This window comes from Periplaneta americana, chromosome 10 (assembly GCF_040183065.1).
Source record: "Periplaneta americana isolate PAMFEO1 chromosome 10, P.americana_PAMFEO1_priV1, whole genome shotgun sequence".
NCBI classification, from domain to species: domain Eukaryota; kingdom Metazoa; phylum Arthropoda; class Insecta; order Blattodea; family Blattidae; genus Periplaneta; species Periplaneta americana.
Genome location: NC_091126.1, coordinates 49,018,122 through 49,041,930, shown reverse-complemented (window position 1 = coordinate 49,041,930; position 23,809 = coordinate 49,018,122). Strand labels below are relative to the sequence as shown.

Sequence of the window (23,809 nt, the reverse complement as noted above, 5' to 3'; positions counted from 1 at the left end):
CGGAGGACCTTAGAACTAAAAAGCTTACAAGTTATAAAAAAAATAACCATCACGGGGTTCCGCCGTGACTCTTAATCCTAAAACCCTGATATTTACCGGCACCGCACCGACGTCGTACTACCGGCGGTTACAGTAATCGCTCATCGAATCTAGGGTCGGATTCGATGCTCACACTTGAAACCGTGCTATGGCGTGTATACCCCGATACGGTGCCGCGGTCACACCTGATCACTAACTCCAACCGCCGCACTTAGAGGTAACTCACTGTTTGCTGGAGACATCGTGCCACGATGATCGTGGCTGGGCGAGGGGGCTTCATCCTGAAATTGAAAGTCACATTTAGAACTCTAGTGGCCGGTTTTTTCAAGTATTGTTAGAAAATTTAACGACTGTTAAACTCTAAACAGTTTGTTAATTAATAAAATTGTAGGTTTTCAACACCAGTTTGGTTTAACAGATTGTTAACAGTTAATTTTAAATTTAGGATTTCGGGCAGTTAACTCGTTTAATAGTTAAATATGGCCGATGTCTCCACAGCTGTTCGAACAGAAGTTGCGAAATTAATATTTTCTGTCTCTCTGTAGGGAATGGGCGAAAACGTAATACGGCGAACGCCAGTAGGGGATGTTATCCCCACCCACATGAAATGTGCATTCGACAACACTAGCCTATCACGTAGAGTGTGTGGTGAGCTTGAAGGGGAAAAGTGGAAAGGGGTCGTGGGCGGAGCTTAGCGTTCGCCGTATTACGATTTTCCCCAGGGAATGCTTAGCATATGACTGGTAATAGCCTATAACATTTAAAAAATACTTTGGACTGTTTAAATGCATCAGTGTTATTCTATTTCTTTCGTATCCATAATAGCAATGAGGAAATATAACCTTACTTTGTAATTATTATTCAGCACGTCACCTACAACTTTCATTTGTCAACTGTTTATGTAGCGTGGCCTACTATAACAGGTTGTCATTTTATGCAAGTTTCATGACTATAATGTAGAATTTAAATATTAATTTTAGCCAATCAAAAATTGTCTTACATATGTAGAATCATTACCAACTGCTGTTGAGTAGTTAAAATAGTACTAACAGACATTTCAGTGTTGGTTATTTAAACAAAATTAAGTTGAACAAATGGAAAATACATTAACAAAGCGTTAAAAATAAACCGACTTAATTTAACATTCGTTAAGCAAAATTAAACATTACTTGGACAAAGTTGCCATAGTAATGTTATGTGCTTCTTTCCTAGAGATTTTCGTATCAATGAATAGGACAAAAACTAAATTGTGCTACTCACCGTTTGCCGGCAACTCCATCCCATAGAAGGGGACATCCGAGAATTTTGGTGGGCTTCAGAGCTTGGGTAACAGACGAGGTTGAGATGCTCTACCCTGAAATTAGAAGCCACATTCAAAAAACTTTTAGTGCCATGTTCTTTCTTTGCTATATAATATCTGTCCATGCGATTCGCCACTTTAGTCTATATGCAACCTGCAATGTAAGTTTCCTTCCAACTTTCTGAATCACCGTAAAGCACAAGGTAGAAAAAAATATCTCTCGCTTATTGTCACTAACAAGAACGCAGCGACTGCAGTAAAATACATCAAAGGTATGTCTATGTCTAAGCCTTCAACCAAAAAAATGGTAAAAAAATAATTTGGAGTGGGAAAAATTTTTCTGCAGTGCTGGCGACAATATAAAATGCTTTACAAGAAATACAGGAAGATTCGACCTTTCGCCACCTGTGAAAGCCATGATTGGAACCACACATCTCCGAGCAGCTGTTCTCACGAATGAAAAATCTAAATGAATGGCATCAATACTTAAAACTACCCATTTGAAATGGCCAAGGCGTTTTAAGGAAAACTGTTTTAATCTTTTAGTGAACGTACAAAAAATTCAAGCAAGTATTTCTGAAAATTTTGGAAAAAAAAAATTAAAAGTGTGCCAAATTTTCCCATAAACTAGTGAAAGGATATGAATGACTTATGAAGTGAAAATCTAATTTAAATTTATAAACAATTTTCCTAGGTTAGTTTGGAATCAATAATTTTGAAGTAGTAAAATTTTCGAATTCCTACACTGTCCTAGGAAAATTACTCCGTGGTCAAAATTATATCTATAGGCTTTTTAGAAAGACCCATCCTTTCAGGAGTTTATGAAAAAATATTGGCATTAGTATCTCTTTTCAATTTTTTGTTCCACACCTTTACGTTTGGCAGTGTGCCACAACTAGTCATTTCAATTCAACGTTACTTGAAAAGTAAAAAACTGAGAACTAATTACAGCAGCTTTAGTTAACGAGCGAGATTCTGCCTCCATCCTGAAGTTAAAAGCCACATTCCGATAACTGATAGTTTTATCGCATTTGTTTACTGTAGAATTTATATCTAAGAAATTAAAGTAGAAAAATTTAGAATGACTGCTCACCGTTAAAAGTTGACACGTGGTGAATGCATGTCAGCTCAGAGGCATCGGGTAGTTGTGTAGTTGATTGGGAAATTTTTATCAGCTCAATTCTTACGAAAAGATTCATGAGAATATTAAGTTCCATTGCTGCTTAGTGCAATACCTACATTACGAGGACTTCTTTACCAAGGCAACAAACCTCTAGAATCTTCTAATATGATCGCGTAATATAGCTTATACAGTAATTCAACGAAAGGAAATATTTAGATCCCTGAATATACCAAAAGTATGTAGTCTGTACAATTTCTTTGCAAGTGTAAAGATCCTATTTAGTATAATTCAAGTATTAAAATTAGAGGTTACTCTTGAATATTAGAACATTGATTAGAGATTTTTTCCGAGACGAACTTAGCAATTCTTGGAGTATTTTCTGCATGTACTGTACCATACGATACATTATCGGAATTTTCGTATTAAGTAAAATTTGATATTTTAAATTATCCAGTAATGGAAGGTTATTTGTAGCATTAACTTAAAATCTAACATCTCTATTCCATACTATGTCCTCCATGAAAATAAACGTTGTTACAAGTGAACGTGTCGAGTACCAATTTTACTTTCTAGTGTTCGTTTGGAAGTAAAGTGGTCTGGTCTTTGCTATGTAGTCACGTCTCGTCGAAAATACTGCAGTCAGAATTTGCACGAGTAGTCTGATTTAAGTGCAGAATGATATGGGAGTCACGAAAACTTAACATTAAATTTTACTATTATATCACCATCAGCATACCGTACCTAAGTCTTACTTGAAATTTCTTTTCGAAAATGAGTTAGAGTATGATAAAATATGAATTTTCTGTAATACAATCTTAGTTTTATGCAAGACAACCAGTAACAAAATTCTAAAACTTTCATGAAATAAAGTTTGAGGTGGAAATATTTCAGGCACATTTGTCAAAAATTCTGAAACAAAACAGCTTTCTTCTGGCTTCTATTGAATAAAATTTCAGAGCTTCGGAGACCTGATTACAGAATAACGAACCATGGTAAATTCCGTGGCAACGTCTCCATTTTAGACAACGGAGATGTGCAGTCTTGTTGCTCCAGACAACCTTAATTTAAACTTGAAACTATGCTTGAAGAAAATTATCAATGTCGTTCATTCCCAACACGAAAATCTGCAGGCCTACGTAATTTCATAAAATTGTGCTAGTTTATGCAAAAACAATTCATTCCGTTTACTACGAAAATTCATTCATAAAATTGTTAAGACCTGAAAATCCCGAACCGTTTTGCTGGTAATCCTGAATTATTCCTCAAATCAAACCTGCACTAAGTAACAGTGAATAGATAGCGGCATAAACATGAAGCTGTAGTTTACACAACGTTATCAAGTCCATTCTGTTGCAATCCGTCCAACCTGCTGAAAGATTACGACCAATAATTTCATGGAGTTTCTCACACGCAATTTCAGTATTAATTCGAATAATCATTTTATTTACTACATTTTACGATAAATTTCAATCACAAAGCGAAGATAGCGAAATACATTTCCACGACTCCATCACTAAATTCTATACATTAAATTTTCCCCAATTTTACTTAATCATTTGTACTTCAGTCAATATTACGGCCTACAATAATATGTGAATGACGCGAAATACTGTAAAATTGAGGTTTATGAAGACGAAATAAATTCAGATATAGAAAACAAAGCAGAGAATGTTGCCGCAAAAGTTACTTCACAATTTAAGGGTTCAGAACCATAGTGGGCCAAGCCCCATTTACTAAAACCGTAGAAAACCAGGGTTAAAATGAAGTTTAATTTAATGGAAACATAGCAAGTAATATAAAGAATACACATTCAAAACTAAATATGTCAATCTTCATTAAACTATGGTATTCGCTTAACTTTAACCCTTGCTTTCTCCATTTTTTAATAAATGGCGCTTGGCCCACTATGGTGCTCAACCATTCCACTGTAGTGGCTGTCATTTTGAGTAGCAAAAACTTTCTCCGCGAATGTGCCAATAGAATCTCAACACGTAATCTTGGAAAGACTAAGGGCCGTATTCATAGACATTCTTAGCGCGGGCTTTCGGTGGGTGATCAGCGAACTAACATTTTTCGTATTCATAAACCAGTGTTAGCTATATGATATATGAATCCTATTTAGCGCGCTCGTAGCCCGGGCTAGCGAAGTGTCTATGAATAGCACCCTTAATATCCTAATTCTTTCAGACATCAAATCTATTCTACTTCATAAAAGTGGCTAGAAACTATAGTCATTACAATAAAATGTGAATAAGATTGACTTTCATAACTAAAGATCACGACAGTTTAATTACATTTAAAGGGGTTCACTCAAGAAAGTTTTTATGGAACAGCTGGATTTTTAAAATTGCATTTGAGAGATTTATACGAGATCAAGCCTTAAACTAGCATTTGTTAACAAAAACAAGAATGAAACCCAAGTTTCACATGTATTAAATTTGATGCATTACATCAGATTTTTATAAATTTCTAGGGAAAGGTTTCGATATATGCTCAATACCCTTGGTATGTAAAATATGCGAGATTTCCCCCACACAACTTTCAAATGTTGCAATTTGTAGAATCAATTTTAATATCATTTGTTACATTTAAAGCGCTCTTTGAAAACTTGCGCTAATAAATTCTTTTGAATGACGAGGAAGAAGTTTGCATTCTCTCAATTGAATTGTACGGCATACGTTAGTAATCTTACAAAGAAACTACTGCCGGCCATGCAAGACTACCCCAAGACGCGCGTGCGCAAAGTTAGCATGTTAGGGACACCATAAATTCACTTGAGAGTTGCAAACCAATGTTAGCAAAAGTTGGCAATACCTTAGAATTTATCTAATTTTTCGGAGATTTAACAGGTTTATTAAATTCCAAAGGAAAGCAACGTAAAATGGCTTCATAGGAGTTGCAGTCTCGCTTAAAGAATCGTTTTAGCAGGTGGGGAAATCCTTACTGCATAGACTATTCTAGATTCGAAGTTTAACAACTTTGCCACGTTATTCTATGTATTTGTATTATCCCAAATTCAGCATAACCGTCCCAGAACAGACCTCTGATTTCAGTTTCAGTTAACAGCGCGTTTCGAGAAATAGTGCGTTAAGTTTTCGAGAACATAACAGATAGGGAAATTTACAGAAAATTTCTAGCTATCAATTTTAATATTAATGCCACAGTATTCATTGTCTGCCAAGTAGATAACTTTATCCGGAAATTACATGAAACTTAGCATGAAAAAATCTGGGAACAAGAATAAAAATACAAACCTGAATTACAACATAAAATCTAAGGGCCGTATTCAGACATTTTTAGCGCGGGTTTCCGGTGGATGATCAGAGTTTTTCGTATTCATAAACCAGTGTTAGAGATAGGATGATTTGAATTCTGTACAAGTAACCAGTGGATAGCCGGTTCTAGCTTAGTACGCTCGTAGCGAGTGCTGCAAAATGTCTATGAATAGCACCCTAATTTTCTAAAGTAAGAGTTAATGCTAGCACATTACATTTTTTTAAGAACTCGCCATTATGCTTCCCATCATACTATACAGTATGTCTATATCGATCATGAACAAGCAATAGGCAATTTTCGCAGAGATTTTCGAAACTAAAGGGAAATAGATACTTTAATACGGGAAGAAAACCACAGCTTCACATTTCTTTCGAGAGTTGAACAGTTCCACATTTGAAGGGTACACGGGAAAAACGAACAATGTCACATTTCCATTAAGGGTGAGAATCTATTTCAGTATATTACTGCAAAATTTATTGGTGTCTCTACCTACTTGAAATGAAGGAAATGATGAATGTATCCGTGGCTTTAATTCTCCTTCACCACTTTTGGTAAAAATAACAGTAAAGTTTGTAGTAATACAGTGAATTAGACAACATCACCCTTAAAGGAATTGTGACATTGTTCGTTTTTCCCGTGTACTCTTCATTTCTATATACCGTGAATGGTTTATACTGAACTACAAACAGTTTCATTCATGCTGGTCTTATGTATAATAGCCTACCAAATTATCTTTAAGAAATATTTGCACATCAGAAATTTAAGAAAGCGCTTTATAAAAATTTAATCAAAAACTGCTTTTACAGTATTTATTGAAAATTTGTCTTAACTGAATAGAAAAAGAACGCTTTACCTAAAAAAATTTTTACTTTTCCAGATCCCGACTTCGAGAATGAAGTCTTATGAAAGACGCGATGGTTGAAATTGACTCCTGACTTCAAGACATACTGCAAACTGGACACAGCCGAAATCGACCGACCTGTAGTTTTCTTCAATCAAGTTCCAAGTTTCGTATATTTGTGTGTGTTGCATTTAATTATAGTTATTACTTTTATGTATATTATGTAATTATTAGTTTGTAAATATGACGTGTCCCATATGTATATGATCAGTCGATGCAATAAATGATGATTAAGTACCAAGTATTATTGCACATCCTTTGCAATTTTTGAATACACAGTATGAGAATTTCGAAGCTTAAATTTTATTCCTTGAAACCCAGAGAATCAGCTCATGAATTAACACTAATTCAATTCGAATCAAGTTTTGCAAGTTATTCCAGCGTATAGAATTGCACTAATTAAATACTGCATATACGTAGTTAATGAGACTATTATTACCCTAGTAATAGATTGATCGTACACAGTACACTCAGCATTAAAATAGCTGGTCATATAGTTGCAATGAATTTACTACTTAAAACACAAAGAAAGTTCCTGAAGTATACGCTTCAACTATTGTTCTATCAAGTTTCAAGTCCCCTCTATACTGGAGGCTACACTGGAGTCACTAGTCCGTTGTCAAATGGCGTAAAGGTCTGTTACGAGAGTCAAGTCTCTGTTCTGGAGATGAATGCTTTAAGAGTCGCTAATGTAATCGAAGATAAATTACGTACACAAAAATTAACAAGCTATAAAACATTTAACGAACAAATTTTATCTTCAAAATTTTACCTAATGAAACATATTGCTTTGCGTTTTTCTAACGAAACATTCTTAAACAAGTGCATATTCGAAATAGTAAATATGCTAATTTTGATATTTCTAGAAAAAATTGTAATGTTAAATTTTCGAACAAAAGCACGGTCTTACAAACAGATCCAGGCAAGGCAGGTTGGTAGGTAGTCTCCTCTGGGCGATGGCACTAACAGCAATGACTACCTACTTAAAGACACAGGTGTTCGAATCCTGAAGCTGTCCTGGTAGATGGCGTTCGAGTCGGAAATATTACCCCCACCTCTACGTATCTATGTGGTTCCATGAATTAACTACGGTTTCAGTAATTATTAGAATAACAATAACTTATTTTGTTATACATTTTGTATTATTTAATGATAAATTAAATAATTTCCAGTTGTAATTCATTTAATTGTTATTCCAGTTAATAAAACTTTAATGTTAACATTTGTAACTACAATTTTGCGAATCCTCGAACTAAAAATCGATAATCGAATTAGACTTCTTTGTAACTGAATAAAATTCAACAACATTGCAAATAAATAGTACCTATTATTAATATGATAAATTAAACAGTAATACATAACATAGGCATTTGTATAATTTAGTAATTTTCCGTAAATTGTAGTATCATAGATTCTTGCCCTTCCTTCGTGTAGCGGCACATTTAAATGTCTTACACACTACAGTACTACCACAGTCTAGTATATATAGTCGCGAAGCTCAATACGTAGTAAATATGCAAACATTAGGTAGTTGCTCACCACTAGGATCGCTAATATCGCCTCATTACAGGCAATGCAAAATAGTACCGTCACAGTCTATTGTTTCTAGCACCCTCAAAACTCAAGCTTCGTGACTGTATATAGTAGACTGCGGTACTACCAATATTGAATCTTATATCTCTACATTTTTGTAGCTCTTTTATTTCGTAAAACCCTGCACATTCCTTTCCCCTCTCCTTTCGACTTTATATCCTTCCTCATCTGTTCTGGTTTCTCTTCTCTTATATTCTTTAGCTTTATTATATTATGTACTTGGGACTTATTTAATGAAACATATTATATATAAATAGATCGTTTTAATTTTGCGAACTTTCAATATGTGGAACTACATATAAATATTATTTTATAAATATTTTGGAAGCAGTAAATTAATAATTAAATTGAAATAATTCGATTAATCAACCAATCAAGCAATGGGTCCCGCGCAGTGGCGTCGTGGTTTAAGGCATCCTGCCTAAGACTCGCTTTACAGAATGCGCGCTGGTTCAAGACCTCATGAAATTTTGGCCAATGTTTGGGACCGGTGCCCACCCGGCATTGTGATGTATTTGGGTTGCTACGATAGGTAGCAAAATCTTGTCACGAAAGCTAGGTGTAACGGCTGGGGGATTATCGTGCTAACCACACAATACCTCCATTGGATGATCGTCCACCTCTGATTCGGCATTTAGGCGTGAGGCCAGCATCCGGCTGGTCGGTGTGGGGCTTTAAAAGAGCTGTAGCGTCACGGATGATGATGATGATGATGATGATTATTATTATTATTATTATTATTATTATTATTATTATTATTATTATTATTAGTCTATAAAATCAATCAATGGACAGTCTAATCTCTAATTGACCCTTCAGCTCATTCGCTAACTATACAAATGTCTACTTACAAATCAGCAGCAGTAATAATAGTAGTTTATTTTCCATTACACAAATACAATGTTTGGACATGGAAAATAAATAAGATACAATAACACAATAATTGAAGTAAATAAGTAAATCTATGGCGCTACAGCCCATGAAGGGCCAAGACCGACCAGCCGGCTGCTGGCCTCATGCACACATGCCGAAGCAGAGGTGGGCGATCATACAACCAGAATGGTGGTATCGTGTGGTTAGCACGATGATCCCTCCAGCCGTTATAGCTGGTTTGCGAAACCGAATTTTCGCTACCTATCGTAGCCCCCCCAAGTGCGTCATGATGCTGGATGGGCACCGGTCCCATACACTGGCCGAAATTTCATGAGAAAATTTCTTTCCCCATGAGGGCTCGAACCAGCGCGCATTCCGTAACGCGAGTCCTAGACAGGATGCCTTAAACCACGACGCCACGGCGCGGGACAACACACTAATTGATAAATCGTAATTACAAACAAAATAGAACAGGCACAAATTAATGTTAAATAAATAGCAAATTTAAAAGTAAGTAACATTAAGAACAACAGTATACAGCAGTTTGTTGAATGTTAAAAATAGCGAATCACAGGATAAGTAAAATTAACAGTAGTATATACAGTACATACTCTATCTGTGTTTTTTTTTTCTCTTTTACGGAGGAGGAATCCGAAGGCTTACATTGCAGCCTGAGGCTTATTGTGCTTACCACTCCTGTTCTTCTTAATGATTGTGCAGCTGAACGGCCGCGCTCTTGTACAAGTACAGCACGCCGCACCGTGAACTTAACCCGGACTATTGTATGGATGATGATAATGATGATGATGATGATGATGATATGTGAATTAATGATGGCGAAATGAGTCCGAGGTCCAACGCCGAAAGTTATCCAGCAATTCTGCTTCAATTGGTTGAGGGAAAACCCCGGAAAAACCCAAACATATAATTTGTCCCAACCAGGATTTGAACCGGGGCCAGTTCGTTTCATAGCAAGACGTGCTGACCATTACTTCACAGCGGTGGACTCTCTGTTTGTGTTTGTCTATCTTTGTTTCTCTGTGTGTCTACTCAAAATAAAAACATTGTTAGTTTGTGATTGTATTTCGTCTCGTAGCACACAGTTGATTATTTATCGCAAGCAAGCAGAAGAATTTTGTTTTATTGTAACGATATGTTAAGAATACGTACTCGCTACTTATCGTAGTCGAAGAATCAACATTCTTACGCCCCTTCATTTTAAACATACTGCTGGTGAACTTGCAATGCAATGTTATTAATAGACTTCGTGGAATTGCCACGAGAATCGCAAGGTTTGCTACGCATGCGGTATAGACTGTATGAGAAGGGGGCGTGCAAAGGATAGAGTATGCCTCTAATGTAAACACTGAGCAGTATACTGCGGTTACAATAAAACCTGTATCCTGCATTCAAAAAATATAATGAATGATCATTGAAGTAGGAAATATCTAAACATGTAAATACACAATTATTTTATAGTGAGATATATTACTCTTAAAATTTAATGTAAGATACTCACATCAGCTTTGAATATGTGCATTGCAGTGAAGAGTTACGTACATTTTGAGCGACTGCAAAGTAACCTCCTCTGGTGGTCACTTAAACAGTTTTTATTTTGGGAAAATGTACGTTCAACATCACACGATGTAATTCGTACATATTTGAAGAACTGAAAGTCACTACTTTTTAGTACACCAACTTCAGATGTCTTGTCGTGACCTGATGGTACGTCATTTATAATACGAAGTTGTGAATAGGCAGAATTTTTAGCAGTAATGCTTCTCAACTTACATTTCACTTTTCCTGAAATTAATAAATTGTTATTTCGGATAACGGTTTGTGATATTTTATCCACTATATTAAGGGTTTCTGAGAGTTGTAGTTTAGACGATTCTAACAGGATGGTGCTTTTGGACACGATTTTAAAATTAGAATCAATGAACAGAATACCTTCCAATAGCTGTTCAGAAGGCAATGATTTTACAGCTGCAGCAGCGGAACTGTCTGTGCTATCCAATTCATCAATTACCTCCATTATTTTGCCGTAATGTTCTGCACAATAATTAACAGCATCCAACCACGTATCCCAACGGGTCAAGACTGGCTGCGGGGATAAGGGTATTCCAGGGGCAATTATTTGGAACAGCAACACGCTCATTGTAGTATGTTTGGTGGAATTCTTGTCTGCACTGAAAAAATGTTAAGCTTTGACTATTCCAACCACAGTAATGCAAAAACAAGTGCTTACATAGGTATACATTAGCTGTAGCTGTTCCATCTATTTGGACCGGTCACAACTCTTAACATGAACTGCTTATACAGGGACATCATTTTATTTTTACTAACATTTTTAATATTAATCTGTCTATACCTTTAGAGAACCGGAAACACCGCTTGCTCCCCCCTCCAAGACTGAAGTTCGATGATACTGGCGTAAAACACAAATCACTCTACTAGGTATAGGAAGGAAGAAAAGTAGTTCATCCATTTACGTAAACTAGGAAATATCGCGATTTTGAGTTTGATAATTTTCATTAGGTTTTTCTTTAATCAAAGTACAATACTGTATTAAGAATAAGTGTTTTTACTCACGAAGTGAGTTATCCATGCGAACGTATTCATTATGCAGTGTATATTATACTGTCTACAGCACATTAGCGTACAATATAGAGAAAGAAGTTAAATTGAAAAATAATCATAATATGAATATTTAAACACAATTTTGAAAATGCTGGCCGTTCATTTCGATACAGGCTTCAGTTCTTTTGTGCATATTATCGCACTATAGGCTATTGCATCTAATTCCAATTGCCAGTTTCGTCCTTCGTACTAGTAACTCATGTTGAAATAATTATGTAGGGCCTACCTACTCTACGTACTGTAAATTCAATCTTCACTTCTGCCCGACCCGAAAATATAAAATTACTCAGACATGCTATCTACTGTCCGTCCAAGTGGTTATGCCGCAGGATTGTAGAAAGGGAGGAAATCACGTGACAGTTAATTACTTAACGAGACCCTTTTAACTTAAATTAAACAGCTGTATAATATTACGTAAACTTCAAATTCCTAAGAGAAATTAATGTTTTCAGAAAAGAGCTAAGACAGCCCAGCTATTACAGAGGGGCGAGCAGAAGCAGGTGGGGGAAATCGGGATGCGACGTAGGCAAACGGACAGTACCTGTGCGAAAATATCATTCAATATTGAAAGCTCTTTCGTCACTGGAAAACGCGAACATATTTCTGGAACGTACTATACTCAGTAACTCAGTACTGCTTACTATCTGCGGTCTTGGTTCTGTGTGGAGTTGGAACTTCCTTAGTAGAAGGGATGGGAGTGAAGTACATTCAAAAACTCAGGTACAATAAAAATTGAAGTAAAAATAAAATGATGTCCCTGTACTACGAGACCGGGAGGTCGCTCACCTCCTCTATACTACCATACATCGGCAACCTGATTGCATGCTGCGTGTGGCAATTCAACGAAGTCTAGTTATTAATATCACTACATTTCTTACATTTTATAATACATTCTTAAAAACACGAGAAACGAACAATGTAAAGAAACGGACAGGGAATATTAATGTCTCTTTACTTCATCAGGTGACTGAGGACCCATTAATACAAACGAGTACATACTGCATGTATCCAGCTCCGCAGAATCCACTAAGCGTTTTTACCTACCTGGTGCCAACAAAGTGTACACTAAGTTAAATGCAGGTCACTGTCTGGGAGCGGTATTGAATAGATCTACTACAATTTTGTTTCAATGTAACGATATGTTAAGAATAAGTCGTAATAGAACCTCTTGAACTGATGAAAATAACTAAATGCAAGCCCATGCTTACTCTTGGTAGCTTTTCGACAAGGAAGTCAAAGAAAGGGCTGATTGCCATTGTCCCCTTCATTTCTCTATTTTCTGGACGATGTTTTATTTTATTCCTGGTTAGTTGTTTACCAGTGTAGCTATAATTATTTACCAGTGTAGCTAGTGTTCGCGGGTCCGTCAACTCAATACGAAAATAATTATAACCTTGTACCAACAGACTGCCACAACAGCAAATTTTTTGCCTACAGCCCTATACCCATCAGTTAGAACCCTTTTTGTGTTCACATTTTTTTTGCGAATATCTCTCATAAATATGATATGTACTTTTCGTTCACTGATATTTTAGCCAATGGAAAGGTGTAGTATCTGTAGGCACAGGTTGCAGCTAGTGAAGCGTATCGGTACACGAACACAGTCTAGTATATACAGTCACGAAGCTCAATAAGTAGTAAATATGCATCCATAGATAGTTTCTAACATCTAGGATCGCTAATATCGCCTCATTACAGACAATGCAAAATAGTACCGGCACAGTCTATTGTTCCTAGTACCCTCACAACTCAAGCTTCGTGACTGTATATACTAAACTGTGACACAAAGTATTACTGGTTATCAACGTCAGGCTCATGAGATTATTGATGGACCTGACACAAGAATCATAAAAGAACTGCTGTCTCTAAGCAGGAAGCAAGGTAGGGTGTTAACTGACCTTCTAACAGGACACAATTCCCTAGAGCAGCTTTTCTCAAACTTTTGTATCCACGGAACCCTTTTAAACACAAAATAAAACTATGGAACCCAGCAGAATATTAGTGATGTGTGTGTGTGTGTGTGTATATATATATATATATATATATATATACAGAGTGTTCCCGGGCTAGTGTTACAAATTTTCAGGGATGATGGGGAAGGGCACATGTATCAATTTGAGATAAGGAACCCTGGTCCGGAAATGACTGAGTCGAAAGTTATATGCAAAAATAGTTATGTGGAAATGAAATTGTCATTTGGCACCACGTGCCCTCCTTTCCTTAACCTTTGGAACAGCCGTGGAAAGATGGTATGGGTCGGATGTCTCCTACATGGGTACTTGCCCCGATACAATCTATGAGCTTATCTACTGTTCCCATTGGCTCATCCATATTCGAAAATCATGTCTGCATATTCCGCTCCCGTGTACTCCTCCATTTCACTAGGACTGATCGACTGGACACTGCAACTTGTACGCATACACTGCTGTCTACAGACGTGTATATCAGGACCGACCATGTCCGTTACACATTACGCCATTTGCATTGCTTTAGTGTAGTTTCCTGTCCCCACACCTGAGACAGCGCACTGAATGGAATACTGTAAGTAGACAACGTAAACAACGTCAGATGACTACAGTATGTGTAAGATGTACAGATAAATACACATAAATAAGGCGTACAGAGGAATAAAATTATTTCATTTCCATACAACTATTTTTGCTTGTAACTTTCGACTCAGTTATTTCCAGACCAGGGTTCCTTATCTCAAATTGATACATGTGCCCTTCGCCATCATCCCTGAAAGTTTGTAACACTAGCCCGGAAACACCCTGTATGTTACAGTCAAATATTATATTACCAAATGTATTTTTACCTATAACGTTACACATTTTTATTGATGTCATATATTATACATATTTAAAAATTATAAATAATGTTGTTGAACAGCATTTGCTCTTATTACAAAGATTAGCAATCCTGGCTTATTTTTACCACTAAAATTAAACATGTTTTTTGAACTCACACATTATACATACTCATATTTAAAAATTATAAATGTTTCTGAAATATATTTGCTATTGTTACAAAGATCAGTAAATATATAAAAAGCATAAGTGAAATTAAGTCCACTTGCATTGTTAACACTGTTTTGTAATTCACACTAAAATTCAGGTACTTAATCTTTTTTTTTTTCTTCAGAAAAAACACCTGTTTGAAATAGATCGGAGTTACGAGTGGTTTTGTTGTTTATGCCTCCATATTTCTTTAATATCAGGTTTCATGTTGGAAAGCTGAAGTCTCATGTCTGTTTTGGTACCGGTATTTAGTTTTGATAGACGTATACACAGAAAACTCTGTTTCACATAAGTAAGTACCTACAAAAGGAAGTATAAATGTAATAACTTTCTTTGATAACACTGGGTACTCTCTTCTCAGGCTGTGAGAAAAATCAATCACAGAGAGATTCTTAAGCTTAGGTTGCAGGAATGAATCAGACGTCAATTCCAGTAATGCTTCGTATTCTTCAGAAGTAGGGAAGAAAGTTCTTCTTTGATGTCAAATGGATTTTTGACCCACAAGTTTTGAGAACTGTTTTCTTTCCTGTTCTGGAAAATACTGCTCTACAGTGTGGCACATATCCTCCAAATGATTTACAAATTCTTCATTGATTTCATCAAGTTCTCGGAGAGTTTCTTCGTTCTCCTCAAGGAAAACTTTCAAAGCAGGGAAGCTCTCGAATTCACGGCCGGTTAGACTTCTCATCCAGAACTGCAATTTTCTATTGAAAGCCCTGATTTTATTTGCTGCAGTGAATATTTTAGCATTTTTCCCCTGCAACTACACATTTACTTCGTTCATTTCGACAATAATATCAGATAAATAGGCAAGTCTCAAGAGCCATCATTTATCACTCAAACGATTGTTCAACTCGAAATGGTGATCAGTGAAGAAAGCCATCACCTCAGCCCTAACTTTGAAGAGTCTACTTAAAGTTTTTCCGCGAGAAAGTCATCTCACTTCTGTATGGAGAAGCAGAGATTTATGAAGACATCCCATGTCCTCAAAAATGATTTTGAAGTCTTGAATTTAGTGGTCTGAATTTGATAAAATTAACGATTTTTACTTCTTCATTGAGAACATTTTTGAGGGACAGTGGCATTTTTAATGTGGCCAAAGCTTGACAGTGCAAAATACAATGACTGCTTTTGCAATTTTTTGCAACTGACTTTATGTGTGATACTGTACCAGCTGTTTTCCCAACCATTGTCTTTGCACCATTCGTGCAGACATGAACACAATTGTCTCAGGGTATATGATTTTCTTGCAAGTACTCACTAACAAATCTGAAAATTTCAGATCCTGTTGCATTAGCTAGCAGTGGTTTACATAATAACATATCTTCTTCAATAACATATTCATAATGTTAACGGACAAACACTAGTACAACTGCCAGATCTGCTACATCACTTGACTCGTTTATCTGTAGTGCAAATTGACATGATCTGAGCCGACAGTTTTATTCTCCCTTGACATAAGCTGCCATGTCTTGAATGCGGTAAGCCACTGTATCATTTGAAAGCAGTATGGAAGATAAGTGTTTAGCCTCCTTCTCATTGATCATGCACGCGCAGGGTTTTGTTAATTTTTCGGATACTGTGTGGGACTCACCTGAGTCACTCTGTAGCTTACAATGAAAGATGCCTCTGTTGCTTTCTCATTTGTATTATAAGATGTCTGAGCTAAGACGTTTTGTGAATTTAGTAAGTCACGACGTTTTCTATCAAAGAAATCAATATTCTTGTCATGAAACTGACCATGGTTTGTTTCAAAATGCCGACATAATTTTGAAGGTGCCATAGAAATATTAGGTAAAATTCTGCCACATATTAAACACTGAGGGCAATTTTCAGCATCCATGAAACCCAAGACTAAATAACTCTAATTATATTTACGTTTTTTAATTGCAAGTTCATATTGAGTTTTGGATGTTGGCTCCTTCACATTTTCAGATGAGCAGTTATTTTGTAAACCTGGAGTTTCCATTTCGCCTTCGCCAGACCCACATACTTGTTTAGGGATAGTTGACGTTGTAGTGGCACACTTGGATGTTGATTGTTTTAATGATCCTGTTTTAAGCCACCGATCTATGATTCGGTGTCATCCTGTATTTAAAAAAGTGAATTAGGATCGGTATTATTCTATATTAAAAATAGGATGACGTAACTCGCAATGATCGGTCTCGCCCCCTATTAGAAATTTTGAAGAAGGGATGACAAAACTCGCACAATTTTTATTTAAAACATTTGACCATTTTCTGATATTATTAAATAAATTTTGAGACACAAAATTAACACATAACTCACCTTGTACTTCAAAATAATGGTCTTTCCTTTCCAGAAGAAGTTTTCTGTGCTTTCTTGAAGGAATGTCAAAACAACTCTGCAAGATATCCTTCACAGAATTTTAAATTAATTCCACATACAATTTACACCTGTGCATTATTGTTGGAAAATGTGTTCGCTGCAGACACTTAACTTACTTCAAGTGCACCTATTATTATTTCAACAATGTACATTAGTGATCAGATTGCCATAATCGGTATCCATTGTTGCCCTGATAATTGCCAATAGAATGGCTGAATAAACAGTTATAGTTCTATTCTTATTCTTTTTCATGTTTTCTTAACATTATATTTTAAAGATTAAAAAGTAAATAATTACACATCAGGAATTGGCAGAACCCCTAACAGTTCCTTATGGAAACGATCCCCTAGAGAGAGACATTTACATGTAATCGGAATTATGGTGGATCTGACATCTAGGGAATGTGGGATGGAGGATGAGACCCTGGCCCACATTTTCTGTCGATGCAACAATTTCGCCAAACAACAACTCCTGGGATCATACAAGGTGAAACCAGTAGACAGCTGGCGAGAGAATTTAAGGACTTTAGCCAATGGTCTTTTATACAAAGGACCGTTCTTCTGTAACCACTATAAGACTGTACTGTAGGGAGCACAGTGGACCTGCAAGAGGTCTAAGTGCGCAGGGACCTCATGGTCTCTACTGCACTATCAAATCAACTAATCAATCAACAGAGCAATAAAATACTGCAGTGTTTTTCACAGTGTTCCAGGCAAAGCTGCCAACATGTAACAAATGAGTTTCAGAGAAACGTGATTAAATAATATACTTAACTACTTATGCCTTTTCAAGAACCCGCAGGTTTATTGCCGCCCTCACATAAGCCCACCATCAGTCCCTATCCTATGCAAGATTAATCCAGTCTATATCATCATATCCCACCTCCTTCAAATCCATTTTTAAATAGTTTTTTGCTACTAATGGTACCCATCCTGTTTTATAAAGCCTAGTTACGTTCCAAGTACCAAATCTCATAACCTCATTCCATTGCTGTGGTTGTGCCAGAGAATCAGTCCCATGCTGAGGCTTATTGAGTGATTTCGTAACAAGCTGTCTTTTTTTATGGTGATGGGTGATTACACAATATACTTACCGTAATTTAAATTTCCCATTTATTTAGGAAAAATTTAATCGGGTGTTTCCTATAAAACTCTCAACATTTGCAATGATAGATCTGCCTTCCTCTTCAAGTAATGGAAAGGGTGAAAAATTATCCTCTTCGTTGAGGTCAATAAAAATGGTTCAATATATTAATAACTAACCTCATTTATCATTTGAGATGCTCAGAATACAAGTGGTGCAAGTCCAAAAATTAAACATTTGCTAATTTAAGATTTAATATATATAAATGATTGATAAAATGAATTTATTGCTTAATGGTTTGCAATAGATTGTAGTGCTTTATTAGAACACTGAACCAGATTGCCATTTTGTCAGAAGACAAGTGAAGCAAGTTCACCTCACAGAGGATTCTTACAGTTGTACATGCAGTTCCCACATGCCCACTCTTAGCAAGTGACAAAACAAGAGCCGAGACCATGCCATGCACTCACAAGGAGAGGAAAAAGTCATATCTCCACAATGTGCACCCAAAAATGTGCAGCTACAAACCCTAGTGAAACGTGGTTCTTTGAATGCAGCTCTGTTGCTTTAAGACATGTGATAACAGCTGCCAATTCTATTTCCAGACCAAGCAGTCCTGGCCTTCATGAGTATACGCTTGTTCCTTTTTGTAACACATAAGTGTATTTTTGTTGTGGTCAGTGGCTTTCTTCTAACTACTGAACTGCGTTTTTCCGTGTGTTGCAAGTTCTTTAAGTATAAATTAGCATGAAGACTTAACGACAAGTTCGGTACTGAATAAGGAGTTCCAAAAAATTGTGGAGTGTTAACGCGTAAAGGATACAATTAGTAGAGAAAATATTGAAAGAATTCTTGTGGTTGAATAGGAACATCACCTCATGCTACAACGCTTGCGTCCATGCTAGTGGAGAATATTTCGAACATTTCGAACATCTCTTGTAATGTAGTAATTGAGATTCATTTTTTTAAATTCAATTTATTTATAATAGCAGTTCTCTTGTTCCATGCATGCGTATCGTGTAGTCGGAACCACTTCTCTATACAAGTGCATGACACAATCCCAGCTCCATGCTATCACTTGCTGGAAGCCAGCTTATGAGAGTTGTGTGTACAACTGTAAGAATCACACTGTACAAGAATATACACCAAAGAAATCTCTACCTCGTGAGTCGCATTGCTCAGAAAATAGAATTTTCAGTCTCTCAGCCTATAAAGCTACTGAACTTTCATATTTAAATCTCAAAGACTACTGTACTATAGTCCCAAAATTACAACTCCTCCGTATAGAATAAAAATTCGTGTTAGTGTCAGAAGTTTGTCCACAAAAAAAAAAAGAGTTTCAGTATTTTGAGATCTTGTACAGAAATTGCATAACATCTGTATTTACTGGAAATGACCATTGATTATTATTTAATTACTGACTCGCCTTTATATAACAATTGTTGAATAAGGTTGTGTGGCTCTATTACAGCGTTTCTCAACCTATGGTATGCGTACCACTGTGGTATATGAACCACTGCTGTGTAGTAGACTACTTAAAGTGTGAAATAAAAATATAAATTATCATAAAATATAAACATATATATCATTTTTCTGTATATTTTGTGGAAAAACTCATTGAATAAATTAAAATAGTAACATTTTAAAATTACACATGTCTCAATAAAGCAATGTACTATTGATATTGGAGCACAGGAATGTTTATTATAATTCTGGGGGCGATACTTTACAATTTACCATTATAAATTTGATTATTGGTACCGGTACATCTAATGTCTTAAATTAAAAATGGTGGTACATCATTAAAAGAGGTTGAGAGCCTATGTTCTATTAGATATCAAAGACATTCACTGTGTCTTAGTTGTTACAAAGTTTCTGACTTCATAACCGAGTGTGGGGATTATTTTAACATCCATAACATGGAACAGAGGAGAAATTTTCAAGTGTCTACTTATGTAATGAGAAATGCAATTTCTACACTCTATAAGACTATGGTCATACAAATGTTTGTACTTAAATCTAAAATAAATAAATACTAGGTTATATTTCAAAACGAGAAATTTATTCCATACACTGTTAAAGAAACATTGCAGGATCACACATTAAATTTACACTACTGCCATATTTAAATCGGAATCATCATAAACAATACTCTGTAATGATTCATAATATTAATTTGGAAAAGCAAACTGCTTTACACGAAGTTGATATTCATAAATCTGAATTAATACATATAAAGATGAATTTCATAAGTTAAAAAAGATCAAATCTGAATAGTGAGTTAAATATTGTTCTAAGCACTGTGAAAACTGGTTCCAAAATTGTATCAAATATCTTCATCAGTGCCTCATATGAGTTTTGGAGCTTCATGGGTTCTGGGTAGACAAAGTAACTGGTGAACAGGCCGGTGGCGCAGATACTGAAAAAATGAACATCACTGTATTTAATGTCAGATAACTTCAACTCCTGCACCGAAATAATAAATATACTGGCAGGTGACAAGGGAGATGAACCTTCTGAATGGTTAGGTTAAACTTCATATACTGAAATAATACCTCCCTTAAATTGCTTCACTGAAAATGTGTCTCCGTTTCTTTAACAAAACTTCTGTATATATGAATCTTATTATAATTAAATTTTCCCCTAGGAAATTAAAGATATATAAGAATTTAATATACGAATCAGCAACAAAATTAAATTCATTTGTGATTTTCTCTGGATAACGTAAGAAACCTACATGATTGCAAAAACTAATATCTCAAATACCAGTATATTCTAATGTTATTACCTTGGTTATTTAACAACGCCATATGAACTACTGGGTTCGTCATGGAATTGGTGATAGCGAGATGAGACCAAGGATTCACCTTATGATTGGGGAAAATCTTGGAAAAAAATCCAACCAAGTACTCAACCCAAGCGGGAATCTAATGCATGCCCGAGCACAACTCCAGATCAAGAGCCAAGTGCGTTACTGTCTGAGCTACACCGGTGGGTCTATTATAATGGTAACAGGCTACTGAGCATTGTAATTAATTTTTGTTCTACATTTCCTAAGAAATTCTAATAATTTGTTACATTACTGCAAACAGTAGAATAGCACTAATTTGCCATGTATGCTAATCATAAAATTTTATTGATCATTAGAATTAAAATTTTTATAAAGTAGATAAAATAATCTAAAATTTAATATACGTTTGCAAGCACTATGTATGTTGATCATAGCAATCAATTAATTAATTATTGAAAATAATATTTTTCTAGGCAATGTAAGGAATCTAAGATTTTATTTCACTTAAGCAAGCACTAAAGCTACACTCGTGATGTATAATAATCAGAGCAGGCTACTGGTAATTAAAAATAATTTTTCTCTGGATAATAAAAGAAATCTGAAAAATTAATATACGGCTACCACAAATAATATTGTATTCATTTGTGAAGCATGCTAATCATACCAGTTCACTGATATTTAAAAACATTGTAGATACGAGATGGAACAAACCAGTTATATAACTATGAGGAAAGGAATTAACTATTTTCTTGTCCACACCTGGCTGCGAAATAAGGTGACCCGGGTGCGATTCCCAGTCGGGACAAGTTACCTGCTTGACGTTTATTCCAGGGTTTTCCCTCAACCCAATATGAGCAAATGCTGGGTAACTTTCAGTGCTGGACCCCGGACTCATTTCACTGCCATTATCACCTTCATCTCATTCAGATGCTAAATAACCTAAGATGTTGATAAAGTATCGTAAAATAACCTACTAAAAAAACTATTTTCGTGATAGACTGGGATAATTTTTGGCCGTGAATGATTCTCATTTTGAGCATCTGTGATAAAGTTTGGTTAGTCACAGCGTTTAGTTTAGTTTTATGGCCTACTCAGCATGATTTTACACACTTATTTGTCTCAAATATGAAGTCCACGAAACAAGTTTAATGTATAGTTAAGAGACAAAAACGGGAGCATGGGTAAAGTTTCTACGCATTCAAACGTAAAATTTAATGGAGATTCGGAATGTGTAAACTTTAATATAGACCGCGATTAAAAAAATGAGTTTACTGTCACATTCTGTAAGTCTGAATAACTAATCGTTTTCGAACACTGGCATAATATTGCATGGTTTTCCCCCCAACGGTTTTTGTATAAAACTTCTTTTTGTAAAATTAAAATTTAAGAAGTTACTAACAATAATCCATGCTTATTGTTCACCCTCTAAAACCTTCAGATCTCTATGAGTGTCTCCCGATGCACCACCTTGTAGAAAAGTATGAACATGAAGGCTAAGTATGGCTGGAAGGATTCCTCCTTTCGTATGCCTAGAGCTATATATTGTGTACGTATATTTATTTTATTTGTGGGCGGTTTTCGAAAAAAAAAATTGATGCTTTGTTTCAATATTTTGACTGTAGACAATATCATTTCCATGCTTAAAAATGTGATTTGTGTCCTATAGGGTAGTGTAGAGCAAACTGTTTAGGCTATGAACATATTCTAGTACCTAGATAGCGACCTAGCCATAGTAGTATATTAGAATTTTTGTTCTTTTTACTTCCATTCAGTTACACTGCTTGTGTATTTTGTGACCTGGTGCAGCGCATGAAAAGATTCTATGCCCAGTATAAATTAAAATAAACAAATGAACAAACAAACAATAAATAAACAAATCAATACAGAAGTAAGAGAGTGAGTGAGGGAGTGAATGAATGAATGAATGAATTACGATAATTAATAATAAAAGAAATACATAAACAACATACTTACAAGGCGACGTAGTAATGATTTGCTATAAAATCTGTGTACTCGAATTGTGCTCGAGAGTACATGCATACATAGGCAGCTGCCCAACAGAAAACCTTATGCTGTAAAGTGTAACCAAGTATTACCTATTAACATTTAATTCCAACAAAATCGAAGTACAGTGCGTCTTCGCCATCATGCCCGCGATGATTGACCGGTCGGTCACGTGCCCAGTGGAAGTCCATGCTTCGACCTCTAAGACGACATGTGTGCTGACGCAGTTAATCAAGACCATTCCCATTTATATCAACATTTCGACGTCCATACATAAAACAGTTTTTCTATGAATTGTCCTCTGGTAGTATTCGTTTAGCTGAGATGGAGAACAGATCGTTTCGTCATGGTAAACAGATATTCACAAAGGGAACTTATTTAGGCCTACATACACAACACGTAGGCCTACATAAAGAATAGAAAATCGTGTCCTTTATAAGGCGAAAGATCAAACATAAATTTCCTGATAGGCCAGTATCCTCTAGAAAAACAATATTAAGGTTATTTAATAGATTCAATGAAACAGGTTCTATAAATGACAGAAACAGACTACAAAAGTGCTGTGTTCTTATAGAGGAAAAACTGGATGAAATTGGTGCGGCATTAGAGCGTAGCCCACGCATGTCTCCGAGACGCTTAGCACATCAGACAGGGATTTCTAAAGCATCTACAGCAGCCGTGGCGAAAATGCGACTCACGAGCACATTGTGGCTCGCAATGATAGCTGTGCATTTCCTTTGCTTCCTACCTCCCCCAACCCCCACCCTCTCACTCACTGGAGTCAAACTCCGTTTCATTTGTATTTGTCTCTGAACTGCGA

The 23,809-nt window shown here is 35.9% G+C and overlaps 1 long non-coding RNA gene across 1 annotated transcript; it reads right to left on the bottom strand.

The window, feature by feature from the left end:
* Positions 1 to 231: 231 nt before the first annotated feature.
* Positions 232 to 7,623, bottom strand: LOC138707282 (uncharacterized). Its single transcript, XR_011334150.1, has 3 exons — positions 7,550 to 7,623; positions 1,300 to 1,393; positions 232 to 320 (listed from the first exon to the last, which is right to left on the bottom strand). It is a non-coding gene; the product is annotated as an uncharacterized lncRNA (long non-coding RNA).
* Between the last annotated feature and the right edge of the window lie 16,186 nt (positions 7,624 to 23,809).